Source organism: Pleurodeles waltl, chromosome 8 (assembly GCF_031143425.1).
Source record: "Pleurodeles waltl isolate 20211129_DDA chromosome 8, aPleWal1.hap1.20221129, whole genome shotgun sequence".
Taxonomy (NCBI): Eukaryota; Metazoa; Chordata; class Amphibia; order Caudata; family Salamandridae; genus Pleurodeles; species Pleurodeles waltl.
Genome location: NC_090447.1, coordinates 1,249,068,251 through 1,249,084,299, shown reverse-complemented (window position 1 = coordinate 1,249,084,299; position 16,049 = coordinate 1,249,068,251). Strand labels below are relative to the sequence as shown.

The 16,049-nt window shown below is 43.5% G+C and overlaps 1 protein-coding gene across 8 annotated transcripts in view; it reads right to left on the bottom strand.

Moving 5' to 3' along the window:
- LOC138250560 (uncharacterized) overlaps window positions 1–16,049 on the bottom strand; it is a 454,823-nt gene that overhangs the window by 314,201 nt on the left and 124,573 nt on the right. For 2 of the 8 annotated variants that reach the window (XR_011194983.1, XR_011194984.1), the window contains exon 5: window positions 6,237–6,342. The exons of the other annotated variants lie outside the window; for them this stretch is intronic. The gene's annotated coding sequence lies outside the window, so the exon portion shown is untranslated. The remainder of the gene's footprint in view (window positions 1–6,236; window positions 6,343–16,049) is intronic. 8 annotated transcript variants of the gene reach the window in all.

Sequence of the window (16,049 nt, the reverse complement as noted above, 5' to 3'; positions counted from 1 at the left end):
GTACTTCTAAGGTAAGGAATCTGCAACTAGAAGTCTCTATCAGATAAAGTAATTTTAACAGATGAGTATGCAAGATTTGCTTTTTGTAAATGAAGCAAATAAGACAATATCCTGTACGGATGCTTTAAGTGGATCAATGTTATTGGGTTGACAATAATATACAAAACCTTTCCATTTAGATGCATTGCATTGTCTGGTTGTAGGTTTGTGTGCTTATTTTAGAATGTCCATACATTCTGTTGGAAGCAGTAGATATTCGAATTCTATGACCTCAGGGGCCAAATTGACAGATTGAGCATACTGGGGTGGGATGCCTGATTTGACCTTTGTTTTGAGTCAATATCTGGCCTGAGTCTGGTATGCTTGGAAGCTTGTGATGTGGAACTACAGACAGATCCAACAGTGTTGCGTACCAGTGTTGATGTGCCCACATGAGAGATATGAGTATCATAGTGAGGGAGGTGTGACAGAACTTGTGGACCAGAAATGGAATTAGTGGGAGAGAGGGAAAAGCGTAAGCAAATATCTCAGACCAACTGATCCACAGAGCATTGCCCTTGGATAGGGGATGTGGGTATCTGGATGCAAAGTTTTGGCATTTTGCGTTTTCACTGGTGGCGAACAGATCTATGTCTGGTGTTCCCCATTGTTGAAAGTATTTTTGAAGAACTTGAGGGTGAATCTCCCACTCGTGTGTTTGTTGACGATTTCTGCTGAGAACATCTGACAATTGGTTGTGTATCCCTGGAATGTATTGTGCTACCAGGTGAATTTGGTTGTGTATTGCCCATTTCCAATTTTTTTGAGTTAAGAAGGAGAGTTGGAACAAATGTGTCCTTCCCTGTTTGTTTAGGTAATACACGGTGGTCATGTTGTCTGTTTTGATCAGGACATTCTTATGAATGAGAAGAGGCTGAAAAGATTGAGTGCTAGGAAGACAGCTAACAACTAAGTGATTTATGTGTAGCTGTTTTGTGTTGGGCATCCTATTGTCCTTGGATGGTGTGATTGTTGAGGTGAGCTCCCCATCTAATCATTGATGCATTTGTTGTAATTATGGTCTGAGGCACAGGGTCCTGAAATGGCTGCCCTTTGTTTAGATTTGTGGAATTCCACCACTGAAGGGACATGTATGTTTGCCGGTCTACCATCACTAGATCTTGAAGTTGATTGACCCTGTGCTTGTGACCATTGTTGTGCAAGGCACTGTTGCAAGGGCCGCTTGTTTAGTCTTGCATGTGGAACAATTTCAATACATGATGCAATCATTCCTAACATTTTCATGACAAATTTGACAGTGTACTGTTGTCCTGTCTGTATCTGTGCTATTATAGTTTGGAATGCTTGTATTCTATGCATATTTGGACTTGCAAGCGCTTTTTGAGTATTTAGTATTGCCCCTAAATACTGTTGTATTTGCGCAGGCTGTAGCTGCGACTTTTTGTAATTTGCGAACCCTAGCGTGTGCAAGGTTTGTATTACGTAATGTGCATGGTTTTGACACTGCGTATGACTGTTTGATTTTTATCAGCCAATCGTCTAGCTATGGAAAGACATGTATATGCGGTCTTCTTAGGTAGGCTGCGACTACCGCTAGGCACTTTGTGAATACCCTTGGAGCTGTTTTTCCAAAGGGTAACACCTTTAACTGATAGTGCTTTCCTTGAATGACAAATCTGAGATATTTTCTGTGCGCCGGATGGATGGATATATGAAAATACGCATCTTTGAGGTCTAATGTTGTCATGAAATCGTGTTTTTGAAGTAGTGGGATAACATCCTGGAGAGTTACCACGTGGAAGTGTTCTGATAGGATGTAAAGATTGAGGGTCCTGAGATCTAATATTGGCCTTAGGGTGCCATCCTTTTTGGGAATGAGGAAATGCAGTGAGTAAACTCCCGTCCCTACTTGATTTTGTGGCACGGGTTCTATTGCTTGTTTGAGTAATAGAGATTTGACTTCTTCCTGTAACAGAGTGATATGCTCTGTGGATAGTTTGTGTGGTTTTGGTGGAGTCTGTATCAATTCTAGGGAATAGCCATTGCAGATAATTGATAATACCCAGTCGTCTGTGGTAATGTTTAGCCAATTGGTGTGGAACTTTTGCAGTCTTCCTCCCACAGGGGAGGTGTGGATTGGAAGGGGATGGAACAAGTCACTGTTTACTTTGTTGTGAGGCTTGTCTGCCTCTGGGGTACTGGCCTCTATATGTGCTCTTAAAACCACCTCGTTGGTATTGAGGTTGGTAGGCCAGCTTTGGCTGCGAGGTGGGTGCCTCTGCAGTTTGAGCCCTAAATCCACCTCTAAACTGGGGTTTGCGAAAGGATCCCCTGTATCGTGTGGTGTATAGTGCACCCATTGTTTTTGCGGTGTCTGAATCCTTGCGCATTTTTTCTATTGCAGTGTCGACCTCTGTGCTGAAAAGCTGTTTTTTGTTGAATGGCATATTCAACACTGCCTGTTGGATTTCGGGTTTGAATCCTGAGGACCTGAGCCATGCATGCCTTCTGATTGTTACAGCAGTGTTGATGCTTCTGTCCGCTGTATCTGCTGAGTCTAGCGCAGACCTAATCTGATTGTTGGTGATGGCTTCCCTTCCTCCACTATCTGCTGTGCCCTCTTTTGCTGTTCCTTGGGGAGATGCTGAATTACATCTTTCATCTTGTCCCAATGGGCGCTGTCGTATCTAGCCAACAACGCCTGTGAGTTGGCTATTCTCTATTGGTTGGCTGCCTGAGATGCCACCCTCTTCCCTGCAGCATCAAACTTCCTACTCTCTTTGTCTGGTGGGGGTGCATCACCTGACAGTGAGCTTGCCCTCTTCCTGGCAGCACTTACCACTACAGAGTCTAGAGGGAGTTGCTGAGTAATACAGACAGGATCAGAAGGAGATGGCTTGTATTTCTTTTCTACTCTAGGAGTAATTATTCTTGCTTTTACAGGCTCGCTAAATAGTTGATCAGCATGCTTTAGCATGCCAGGGAGCATAGGGAGCGACTGGTATGTTGCATGAGTGGAGGAGAGTGTATTAAACAAAAAATTGTCCTCCAATGGTTCAGTGTGCATGGTATGCTGCCGCCCTTGCTAGCACTTGATTGTAGCCTGTACTATCCTCTGGTGGTGAAGGCTTAGAGGGATAGCAATCAGGGTCATTGTCGGGAATGGGGTCTGGGTCATAAAGATGCCATGGATCCACATTGTCTTGCTGCGAGTCAAATGAATGTGATGGTGACTGCATTGGTGTAGGACTGGTAGGAGGAGAGATATGCAGGTGTGAGGAGGAGACTGAGGAGGACAAAAATGAGGAGGTGGAGGTCTCTCTTTTGTTTTTGGCACTTTAGCTGGAGGCTGTGTAGTGTCCAATTCCTCCTGAAAGGGTAATTTCCTCTTAGGTTTCAGAGGAGGTGCTGTTAAAAGTCAGCCAGTTTCTTTATGGATATGAATCATGGCTTGCCTTTCATCCATTACTTCCATTATTGGCTGTATTTGGGAGTCCGTCTCAGTAGTTTTACGGCTTTCTTTAAGTGTTTTTGAAAGTCCATGCTCCTCAGTATAACCAGCTCTTTTCAGCTCCGATAACGAAAAAGATGGCGCTGTGGATGGTCTTGGCTCCGAAAAAGATTTTCAAAATGTAGACTCGAAAGAGCGATGTTTGTTCGTGTTGGAGACGGAGCTTCGGCTCGGCTATGATGGCTTCAGAGGAGTGGCCTTTTTTGGTGCCAAACTGGTGGTTTGGTCACTGGGTGTCTTCTTTCGGGTCGAGCCATAGCCTTCCGACAGTGGCGTCCCCAAGGCCTTATATTTCAGCTTAGATGGTACAGGGGCAGGCGTACTCAGGTGCTGTCCTGCCATGACCGGTCTGTCCTCCTCGGAATCCTGGTCGGAGTCGGATCCTGGAACGGAGACTGCCATCTGCATGATCTCTTGCTCTTCGACGTCGAGATGTTCGGAGCTTTTTGACACCATCTCGAGCCTTCGTGCTCTTCTGTCCCAAAGTTTCTTTTTGGACCGGAAGGATCTGTAGGCCTTGCAATTTTCTTCCCAATGGTCTGGGGAAAGGCAAAGATTACAGACGAGGTGTTGGTCTGAATAAGGGAATTTAGTGTGGCACTGAGGACAGAATCGGAATGGAGTCCGATCCATGAGGCTTCCACATGGTCGGCTCGACCAGGCCCGAGTTGGGCACGCGCGCCCCGAAGGGCGAATAGAGATGTTTGTTCTGACGGTACCGAAGTGTCGATAGAAGGTGTAACGCGATCAAAACAATACCGACGAGAAATGAAGCAATTTCAAGGTTTTCCAAATTGAACTATCGGAGCGAAAGGAAACACGTCCGAACCAGACCGCAGAAAGAAAACAATCTAACATGGAGTCGTTGTCCATGCGCAATGGAGCCGAAGAGGAGGAGTCACTCGATCCTGTGACTCGAAAACACTTCTTTGAAGAAAAACAACTTGTAATACTCTGCGCCCAACACTAGATGGCAGAAGTATGCACAGCATGTGTATCTGCAGCTACACATGCCATCGAACACATATATAAATATAAAAATATATTGCTCCTTACCCAGTAGACATCTGTTTGTGGCATGTACTGCTGTAGATTCACATGCTTTGCATAAGTCCATCATCTAGTGGTGGGCTCGGAGTGTTACAAGTTGTTTTTCGTCGAAGAAGGTTCTCAAGTCACTATTAGGGATGATGGCTTCATGCATAGCAATAGTACCCAATGCCAGACTCCATATGTAACCACTACAGCAGTGTCTCTCTCAACAATGGTCTCAGGCATACAGTCAAATTCAGGATCTAGTGTTGTTGGACCACCAAACTTACCACTCTCTGCAGTGGTGGAATTCCAACAACCTATCAAAAGGGCGGCCCTTCAGGACCTATGCCTCACACCATAATCACAACAGAGGCATCAATGATAGGTTGGGTAGCTCATCTCAACAACCTCACTATACAGGGGAACTGGGACTCAATCCAACAAACTTATCACATAAACCACTTGGAATTACTATCAGTATTCCTAGCACTCAAAGCTTTTCAGACAACTCACACACAAGGCAGTGTTACTAAGGACAGACAATATGACCACAATGTATTATCTGCAAAAAACAGGGGGGGGGACACATTCATCTCAATTGTCCCTTCTTGCACAGACATTTTGGAAATGGGCAGTTCACAATCATGTTCAATTAGTGGCACAGTATCTCCCAGGGATACACAATCAACTAGCAGACCTCTTACGCAAGACGCAACAATAAATACACGAATGGGAGATTCACCCCAAGGTGATTCAACATATATTCCAAATGTGGGGAACACCACAAATAGACCTTTTCATCACAAAAGAAAACGTAAAATGCCAAAGCTTTGCATCCAGGTACCCTGAGCCCCAATCCAAGGGCAATGCTCTATGGACCAACTGTTCAGGGAAATTTGCTTACGCTTTTCAACCTCTCCCACTAATTCCATTTCTGATCAAAAAGATGAAACAAATCTCGCTCACCCACATACTCTTAGCTCCCACGTGGGCACGTCAACATTGATACACAACACTATTGGATCTGTCTGTAGTACCACATCACAAACTAGCAAACAGACCAGCTCTGTTAACTGAAAGGAGAGGTCAAATCAGACATCCAAATCCTGGCGATTTGGCTCCTGAAATCATAGAATTTGGCTACTTACAACTTCCATCTGAATGTATGGATATTCGAAAAGAGGCGCGCAAACAAAAACTAGACAATGTTATGCAGCTAAATGGAAGCGTTTTGCCTGCTATTTTCAGCTAAAAAACATTGACCCACTTAAAGCTTCAGTACAGGATATTGTTTGCTATTTGCTAAAATTACAAAAAGCAAACCTTGCATATTCCACTATTAGGATCCATTTAACAGCTATAGCTGCTTATCTCCAAAACAGACAGCATACTTACCTGTTTGGAATTCCCGTTATACAGGCTTTTATGGAGGGTCTTAAAAGGGTTATTCCACCTACAGCTCCATCAGCTCCAGTGTGGAATATTAATATTGTACTCACAAGACTTATGGGTCCATCAGTTGAACCCATGCATTCTTGCCCTTTTCAGTTTTTTTCATGGAAGGTTGCCTTCTTAGCAGCAATCACTTCTCTAAGAAGAGTTAGTGAAATTCAAGTATTCACTTTACAAGAACATTTCTTTCAAATTCACAGAAACAAAATAGTTTTTAGAAAAAATCCATAATTCCTACCAAAAGTGGTTAATCAGTCAGTGGAATTGTCAGTCTTCTTTCCACAGCCAGATTCAGCTGATGAAAGAGCTCTTCACACTCTTGATGTTAAAAGAGTTCTCATGTACTATATAGAAAGAACAAAAGATTTCAGAAAATCCAAACAACTCTTTGTGGCCTTTTCACAACCTCACAAAGGAAATCCCATTTCAAAAAATGGATTAGCAAGATGGATAGTCAAATGTATCCAAACATGCTATCTTAAAGCTAAAAGACAGTTATCAGTAACCCCTAAAGCACATTCCACCCAGAGCTTCAATGACATTCTTAGAGAATATACCAATGGCAGAAATAAGTAAAGCAGCTACATGGTCTATACCACACACATTTACTAAACACTACTGTGTAGATGTATTATCTCGTCAACAAGCAAACATTGGACAAGCAGTGCTTAAAACAGTACTTCAAACTATTGTAACTCCGACGGGCTAGCCACCACTTATTTCTGAGAGGGGACTGCTTTAGAGTCTATGCAAAGCATGTGTATCTACAGCTACACATGCCATTGAACGGAAAATGCTACTTACCCAGTAGACATCTGTTTGTGGCATGTAGTGGTGTAGATTCACATGCCCCTTCCCTCCTCCCCTGAAGCCTGTGGCCATTGTAGTATTATATACTGAAAAACCTGAGCAGTATTTCTGCTCCGTGCAGACTAAAACTTTACATATGGGCCAGAAAAACTGGGGCTAAATCCCATATTCATACCACTTGAGATGCTGAATGGCTGCACTTTTTGGGCTTGGGTAGGTCGCCACCTGGGGAAACCTACCAGACCCAGACATTTATGAAGACAAGACAAGAGAGGTGTCCAGGGTGCTATGTCTTGTGTGAAACCTATGAAATTTCGGCACTCACAATGCTCTGCATACCTCAAACTCGCTCTGAAATTACACATTTTCCTAGCATTTCTGTAATGTAACCTTGCTGAAGTCACAGGGATCCCCAAAATGTTTAAGGCTCAGCGTCCCCCCCCCCCCCCACCCACTTGCACGGATTAACACACTATCCCCTTCATGCATACATGGGTCTAAAGTCCACGACAGGAGAAGTCCCAAAGATAATGTGGAGACATCTACATTTCCTGTCAAAAACACTGATCTGATTTGGCAATGGGGGATAGCTGCATTAACTGGGTCTAGGCTCAACCGCCATGTAGGGAGACATACCAAAACCAGGCATTTCTGAAAACCAGACACCCAGAGGAGTCCAAAGAGGTGCAATTTGCAAGGATCCCAGAATGCTTTCTTACCAACAATGCCCTGCAAATGTCAACTTTGCCTAAAGTCACTAATTTCAATTGCATTTAAGGGACATAAACTTCCAGAATCATTAGGGATACAGAAATTTCTTACCACTCCATGTTCCTCCACTTGTCCCGATAAAAACTATAACCTGCATGTGTGGCTAGGCCTAGTGCCCACCACAGGAATGGATCAAACCAGGGTCAATGGAAGTTCCTGCAAGGGACTCACATTAACCTTGGTTTGAGCCGTTCCTGTCATAGACACTGCACCCAGCCACACAAGTGAAGTAGTGTTTTTATTGGGACAAGTGAAGTATCGCTGGGTAGTTGTAATTTTGCGGATTCCTGCTGATTCCAGAAGTTTCCATAACAGAAATGTAAAGAAGTGCGTGATTTCAGGCAAAGATTGATGGATGCAGGGCATTTTGGGGAGAAACCTAGGGGGATCCAAACAAGGTGCACCACCTTGGAACCCCCTAGGTGTCTAGTTTTCAAAATGGTTTCTGGTTGATAGATTTGCATAGGTAGTGGACCAGCAAACTGCAACTACCACTATTGCTGATCTCCTCAAACATCGCTTTAGGTCTTTTGTGCGGGTGTCTCTTGTCCCACCCATACAAGTAGGGTACCGTTGTTATTGGGAAATATGTGGGAACTCTTTGTGGTACAAAATGTTTTGATCCTCATAGCTTTTGGAATTTTCCAGCACACATCTGAGTAGAATGTGTGTATTTTAGCCAAGGTTTGAGGTTTACAAGGACTTCTTGGTTATAAAAAAAAAAGAAAAAAAAAGAAAAAACCTGGGGAGAATCATTCAAGTCACCCCATCCTGGATTCTCTTAGGTGTCTAGTTTTAAAAATATGCACTCGCTTTCTAGGTTTCTCTAGATGCCAGCTGAAGTAGAGCCCAAAACCAACAGCTACGCATAATGCCAACACAAAAAAAAAAAGGTGAGTTTTCAGTGGACAAATGTAAAGTGTCAATGTTGTGATTTGGGCTGTTTCCTGTCACAGGCACTAGGCCTACAAACACAAATGAGGCACCATTTTTACATTTTTATCTGGCAACATGTTAGAACATAGAATAGTAGAACATCTGTTATTACCAATTGGATTTCTCTGCATTTGTGCTCTTCAAATGTTAACCAGCGGGTAAGAAATATGGGGACCCACAAATTCAGAGAATTACAAATAATGACTGTTCCTAAACTATGTATCTAGTGTACATTTTCAGAAGCAAACAGGTTTCTTTCATACCTATTTTTCACTCTTTATACTTTGCCATATGAACCACTCTATGCTCTGGATCCTTCGCGATCCAAGACGTGCGTTCTTTCCTATGGTCGGAGGTACCCCCATCATTAAGGTGATCACCTAGAATTTTCGTGACCACAGTTCCTTGCCTAATGATTTAGAGTTCAAATGTACCTTAAGAGACAGAGTTCAGGTTCTGAATCTCCTAACGCCCCACCCTTACTAAAAAGGAAAGTCAAGCTTTGCAAATACGTCATCAGGGAAAGATATATTCCACTGCCCTCTTTTCATTATCTACAGGGGTGCCCATTTAGGTGCTTCTTGGAACTCATTTTCTTCCCCAGATGGAGAGCATTGATCCGGAAGGGGCTACACTCTACTAGGAGGCAGGTTGAAGGCAAAACAACTGTTCTTATTAATGTCTGCACTGCAAAAACAGATCAACTGTCATTGTTGTCCTCCATTGCACCACACATCACTCCAGTATTGCAATTGTTGTTACTAGTGGGAGCGGATTTTAATTGCGTTGCTGATGTAACTCTCAATAGGTTCATTCCCCCTTCCCCGATTCATAAGAGTGCCCAGCTCTTATGTAGTTTAATAGCGGAATGGGGTCTCATCAACACTTGGAGGATTGATAAGCCACAGAACGCTCTTCATCCGATTAGCCTAGCATGCACGACCTCTCTGACTGCCTAGACACTTTCTTATGCTCTGCTTCATTAAACACTCAGGTGATTGGTATTAAGTACCTTTCAAAAATCCACTCCAAACCATAACCTGCTGCTACTGACTTGTTCTGGATGACCTCTGTCTTGCAGTCAGACTTGGGAGACGTGTTCTACAATTATTTTGCTGAGAATGAGGGCACGGCTACTTCCCCACTTCGTGGAGTGGGAGGCATTAAAACAGGTCATCCAGGCGCATTGTACTGCCAACATGCATAGGATCTGAGCCCAGTTACATATCAAACTGCAGCAGGACCTCCTAGCAGAATTGGAGCTCCCATCCCTCCAGACCAACTGCATGAGGAATGGGACAAAGTCCTAATTTTGACTGAATGCCTTTGGAGGATTATCGAGCCTACACTACTATAGCGCATGACAAATGTGAAAATAATGGAAGATTGCCATCATGGCTGGCTAATCTTGATCGGCGAATCTCCCAGCTCCCTCAAATGCACACACCTGACACAGTGGTGTACGTCAAGACGGAGAATAATGAGATCTTTGTGGCATGCTATGTTCAACTTTATACCAGGTGGGAGAGGGCACACACCCAACCCAATAATAGCTATAGCCTTGCAGTAGAAGCACATGGACTCTGTGGCAGCCTCTCTAGGAAGCTAAGTCCCGGTCCAAGAGGGAAGAGATGCCATCAAGACGCTGGCTAGGGGCCAGGTCCCTGGTACAGACAGACTACCTATAAAATTGTACTCAACATGTGTTACTGACCTTTTCCCTAAATTGACAAAACTATTTATCGAGGCCAGGGTCGCTGGTGACCTCCCTCTGATGTTTTATTATATTTTGCTAGTCCCCAAGGTATAGGGTTACCTCTGTCATAAATGCCCACCATAACATATTGAGTAAAATCCTGGTGAACCGACTGCTTCCCCAAGTGAGCAGTCTTGTCCATGAAGATAAATCAGGTTTCATTCCTGCCCATAGTACTGAGGCCAATGGTCATTAATTGCTGCATAATTCAACGAAAGCACATCCAGTAGAAATCAAAAATGGCTTTGATTATCCCACACCGAAATAGGGCTGGCTCTCTGCAGAGAACAAGTCACATTCAAAATAAATGTCTATTGCACTGAAATAGAGCTAATAGAGGGCAATGTTGTCTCCCTATGTAACTCTGTCTGTTTTTTGGCTATCCCTTCCGCTATCTGTGATGAGACAGGTTGCTTTATTAAAGAAGATACTCCTTCCCTGCCTCCTCTATTAGTCGTTACCCTACCGATCCACCACACCAGATCCCTCTTCAATGAGATGGATAGTCTATTGACCCAACTCACTTGTGGAAATCAGCGCTGTGGGATTGCTTTAAAAAAAAAAGCATCTCCTCGCACATGAAGGGAGACTCGCAGCTCCTGCAACTCCCACTTTAAACTGATCTAACACTATCTTTATAGGACAACAAGATCTTCCTGGAGCTTAGCCCCAGATGCCAGCTAAGTGGAGCAGACTTTTACAATATGTGAGGGACTGCTCGACCCTTGCATCTTATTGGGAAACAGTGACACAACTCATTAATGTTGCCACGGGCAGGAATCTTTGCTACGACCCCGGCTGCCCATTCACTAGGACTGGTCCCCAAAATCAAATTCAAGATCATTACCTCTAAATTTGACAATTTGCCTTTAATTCTGGTTCGCCAGCACATAGCCCATGCTTCAGGTCCCTCCAAACAGGGGTGGAGGGGTGGAGCGAGAGCTGTCCCAACGGTCTGAATATGAGTACTATAATGAAGCTGGAAGTTCAATAAGTGTAAGTAATCCTGATCATACACACACATGGAATTTGACACAACAGGACTGCCCACTCGTAGCTACAGATGGCCATCTTCTCTCCGCCACAGATGGGGAGTCCTATGATGAGAAATGAGGCACTGATCTCTGCCAAATGGATCTCTTGCCACATATATACACTGCACCCCTGAGGAAAACCAACTATACCCATCTCCTGACACCCAACACACTACCCTCAATCCACAACAACAGGTCATACAAGTCAAAAAGGGCACCGCCAGTGGATTTTAGGTTCTTAGTTTATAGCACTAGGTGTTTTGTTTATTTGTTATGGTTTTCCCTCTTTTACCACATCATCTCCTATTGCATTCAGGGACTCACCCAAATAACTTGCCTATGCGAAAAAGCATTGTGATATAGCTTACTTTAATGCGTACTCTCTTCCTGACATACCTAGATTCACTCCTTACGTGCATCATTTCACTGCAATGATCTCAGTTGTTCTCACTTTATTGAGTGTATCTATTACAAGTCAATGCCCCTGAATGCGACTGCATACCATCTATTCAAATACAAATACAATTGCAAAAAAAAATATATATATATTTGAAAAAAACCTAAATCACTCTATACTGAATACACAATGTGATATATACATATTACCTAGTAGCACGTCGCCACTAGGTAGTTATAGTTAGGCCTTTTTATTTTTATTTTATTTTAACCATTGACGGACCGTTTTTTGTTTTGCCAATCACCAGCGCTCCTTGACGAATCTTGACAAAAATGTCAAAACATATACTTTGGTTAGTTAATCTGCTTTCTAGAAAGTTTCGGAGTGATCTGTCAAGCGAGGCCCAGGAAAAAGGGTGGGGGGTGGGTCCCAAAACACTTTATCCCCATTCTATGTCAATGGGATTTTTCAAAGTTTTGAACACAACTACAGCCTGAACCACTGCATGGAATTACACCAAATTGGGCAGAAATCTAGATATTGGTCCCGAAAGCATGCATTTTGTGATTTGGTGTAAAACCGTTCAGTAGTTTTGGTGAAATCTGAGATGAAAAAAAAATATATCAATAGGGACCCAACTCCTCCGTAGATTAGACTGTCCTCGTGCAGATATTTGATTGGCTGGCAACACTTCAAGCAGGAAGTGTGTTGGCAGCCATTTTCGAAAAAAGTTAAAAAATAAAATAAAATTTTTAAAAAAAGGGAAAAAAGAAAAAAAAAGAAAAGGGGCCATCGCAGGGACACTCTGGCCCCTTGGTTCTGGTACTGGGGTCTCAGAGGGATCCTGTTGGGGCTTAAAAGCATTTAAAAAAAAAAAAAAAAAAAAACTCTGGAAAAATCTGAGGATCCAGATGCGCAGATTTTTCAGATGTTTAAAAAAAAAAAGAAGAGAAAAACAGGTAGTTTCCCACCCTTTTCATGTAGCCCTCGGGTGGCCCACGTCCCGGGGCAATGTGAGAAAAAAGGAGAGGGGAGCATGGGGACCGCCACCTCCCCGGGGCTTTAACAGAGCTCCCAACAAGTCAGAGCAAACACTCGGCTAGCCGTGAGTGAGAGCTGTCAAACTGCTGTCAGGGTAACAGAGGAAATTGATCTCACAGAAGGTGGGGAGCTGGGTGGGACCACGGGGCCTTCAGGTTACCCTTGTGGTCACCAACCTGCAGTGGTTACAGATAAAGGGGATAAGACAGGGACCATGTCGGTACGAATGCTTAGACAAATAAAACCTGAGTTGTGAAATGAGACTGGGACCTAGTTAATATGCAGATAACGATAAATGGTGTGTTAGGATCTCACTTGGGCCGCTTCTATGCGAAGAATGATTGTGATCATGATGTCACATTCCTGACTGAGCGATCTCTTCCGATGTTGGACAAGGATAAGCAGTCTTCCTTTGATGATAACATTACCAAAGAGGAGCTTATGGCTGTCATTCAATGAGCGGTGGAGGTGATGGCCACCCACACAAATTTTATCCACGCTATGCAGGTACACTGGCAGAAAAGCTGCTAGAAGTCTACCAGGAGGCTCATCAGAGAAGGAGGCTGTCCGCTGCTATGCGCAAAGCCGTCGTCATATAGGGCGTTGTCCCTTTTGAATGTGGATGTTAAAATAGTGAGTGGGGTCCAGGCAGCTTGTTTGCTTGCACATTTACCCACACTGATACTTAAGGATCAGTGTGAGTTTATACCCCATCGAATCACCATGTATAACATTTTCGGCACCAACACATCTATATCGTACATCACACATGAGGGAGGAGCATGAGATATCGTACTCCTAGACACTGAGCAAGCATCTGACTTGCTGGACTGGAAATATTTGTGGTTGGCGCTGGGAAAAATGGGATTCATCCAACATTACATCAAGTGGATTAAACTTCTTTAAACAGGCCCCGAAGCACGGGTTCGTACAGAAACTATGATAACAGGGAAAAGTATTCTCCAAAGAGGTACTCAAAAAAGGTTGTCCCTTGTCCCCTCTTTCAGTTGCATTGGCCATGGAGCTTGTGGCTATCTTAATGCATGGGGCCTTGAAACTCTGGGGCATCCCAGTCAAAGACATCACCCATGTGGTGTTCCTGTACAGTGACGATGCACTGGTGTATCTAAGGAATCCAACTTACTCTGTACCCATACTCCTTCATGCACTGCACTATTTTGGACAGGTGTCGGGTCTCCTTGTCAATAAATAAAAATCGCATGTGTTTCCGATGGGACTACTGGCAGGAATGCCAGCAGAATCGCTTCTGTGAGTTGGCCGACCATAGTGTGGCGAAGGGACCAGATATGGGGGTATGAGGTTAGCTTATACGGAAACTAAAGTCTTAGATCTTAACATAGGGCAGGTGATGGAGGGGCATGGGGCTTCAATATGATTTTGGAAAACACTGCCCCAATCTTTAATGGGCCATGCGGCAGTGGTAATTATGGTTGTACTCCCCAGATGTTTATACAGCTTACAAGGTGCCTTCTTTGATATAGCTTGGAAATATTTTGTCGAGCAGCATCACTTAATTTTAGAACTACTTTGGGCTAACAAACGGAAGAGAAGGAATGGTTTCTTACCTGTAACTCCAGTTCTCTCGTAGGGGTATTTCCATGATAGTCATAAGCACTGAATAGTTCCGCGCGCCTGCGGGGACCCCGGAGCACTGTTGTGTAATATATTCTTAAGTGCAATCATCAGCTCCTTGACAAAAAAGGTCTGTGAAAAACACTTAAGAATAACAATGTGCAGCCTATGTGAACAGCTACACAGGCCAAATTGTTAGAAGAGAAAAACAGTTGTAGTGTAAATTCACGTTTAAACCTCAATTTATTCTATAAATACATAAATAAATACATTCTCATATTTTATTTACACCTCTCATGAGAATAAAACAATGTAGGGCAGTGTAGCCCATAGGCTGCCATTATACAGAATGAAAATAGAGCTGTGCCTTTAAGAAAGTAAAGTCTTCCTGTTTCCCATCATGCACAGCAAAAGGCAGTTGCCTCAGTTCTTTTTTGGAGGCTAGTAACCGGACATGAAGAAACAAAACATTTGTTGGAGTACCAACCTCAATAATATTCATGTTCTATGTCAACTCCACCGGGGAGGAGGGAGGGTTGCTTATGACTATCATGGAAATACCCCTACGAGAGAACTGGAGTTACAGGTAAGAAACCATTCCTTCTCTTGTAGGGGATTTCCATGTATAGTCATAAGCACTGAATAGAGTAGCAAGCCCATCCCCATAACCGCGGTGGAGTAGACATAAGAATACTGAGAAAACATGAATCATGCAAACAAATTCTTGAGCAAGGCCTGTCCAACCTGCGCATCTGCCCTAGCGTCTGTATCAAGGCAGTAATGCTTAGTAAAGGTATGGACCGACCTCCAAGTGGCAGCCTTGCATATTTCTGCCAAAGGGACATTTCTCATCAAGGCTACAGTAGCTGCTTTCCCTCTGGTAGAGTGGGCTTTTGGCCTACCACCAAGGGATTTGTTTGCTAACTGATAACATAACATTATACATGAAACAATCCACCTGGATAAAGATTGTTTAGATGTGCCCAAACCTGTTCTGATTGGGCCATAGTTAATAAAAAGCTGTTGTGATTTTCGTAAGCTTTTTGTCCTGTCCAAGTAAAATTTCAAGACTCTCTTTACATCCAGAGAGTGCAGAGTTCTCTCAGCAGGAGTAGCTGGATTCTGAAAGAAAGTCGGTAATGAAATTGTTTGGTTCACATGGAAGTCGGAGACTACCTTAGGTAAAAATTTTGGATGAGTTCTCATTACCACTTTCGCAGAATGAAAAACCGTGTAGGGTTCCTGAGCACAAAGGGCCTGGATTTCGCTGACCCTACGCGCTGAAGTGATTGCCACCAGAAAAGCAGCTTTCCATGTGAGATGCTGCAGCGATGCCTTATGTATCGGCTCGAATGGCGGCAGCATCAGACGTGATAAGACAACGTTCAGTTCCCATGGAGGAGAAGGCTTTCTAATGGGAGGAAAAACCTTCTTTAAACCTTCTATGAAATCCTTAATAATCGGAATCCGAAAAAAGGAAGTTTGTGAAGGACTCTTTCTGTATGCCGTTATCGCCGCCAAGTGAACTTTTATTGACAACAGTTGTAAGCCCGATTTTGCCAAACTTAACAAGTATGGCAGGATAGATTGTTCTCCACAGGAAACCGGGTCAATGTTGTTGTGTAAACACCAAATGCAGAATCTCTTCCACTTGCTTGCATAGGCTGATCGTGTGGAAGGGCGCTTTGCTTCCTTCAGAATTTCCATACAGTC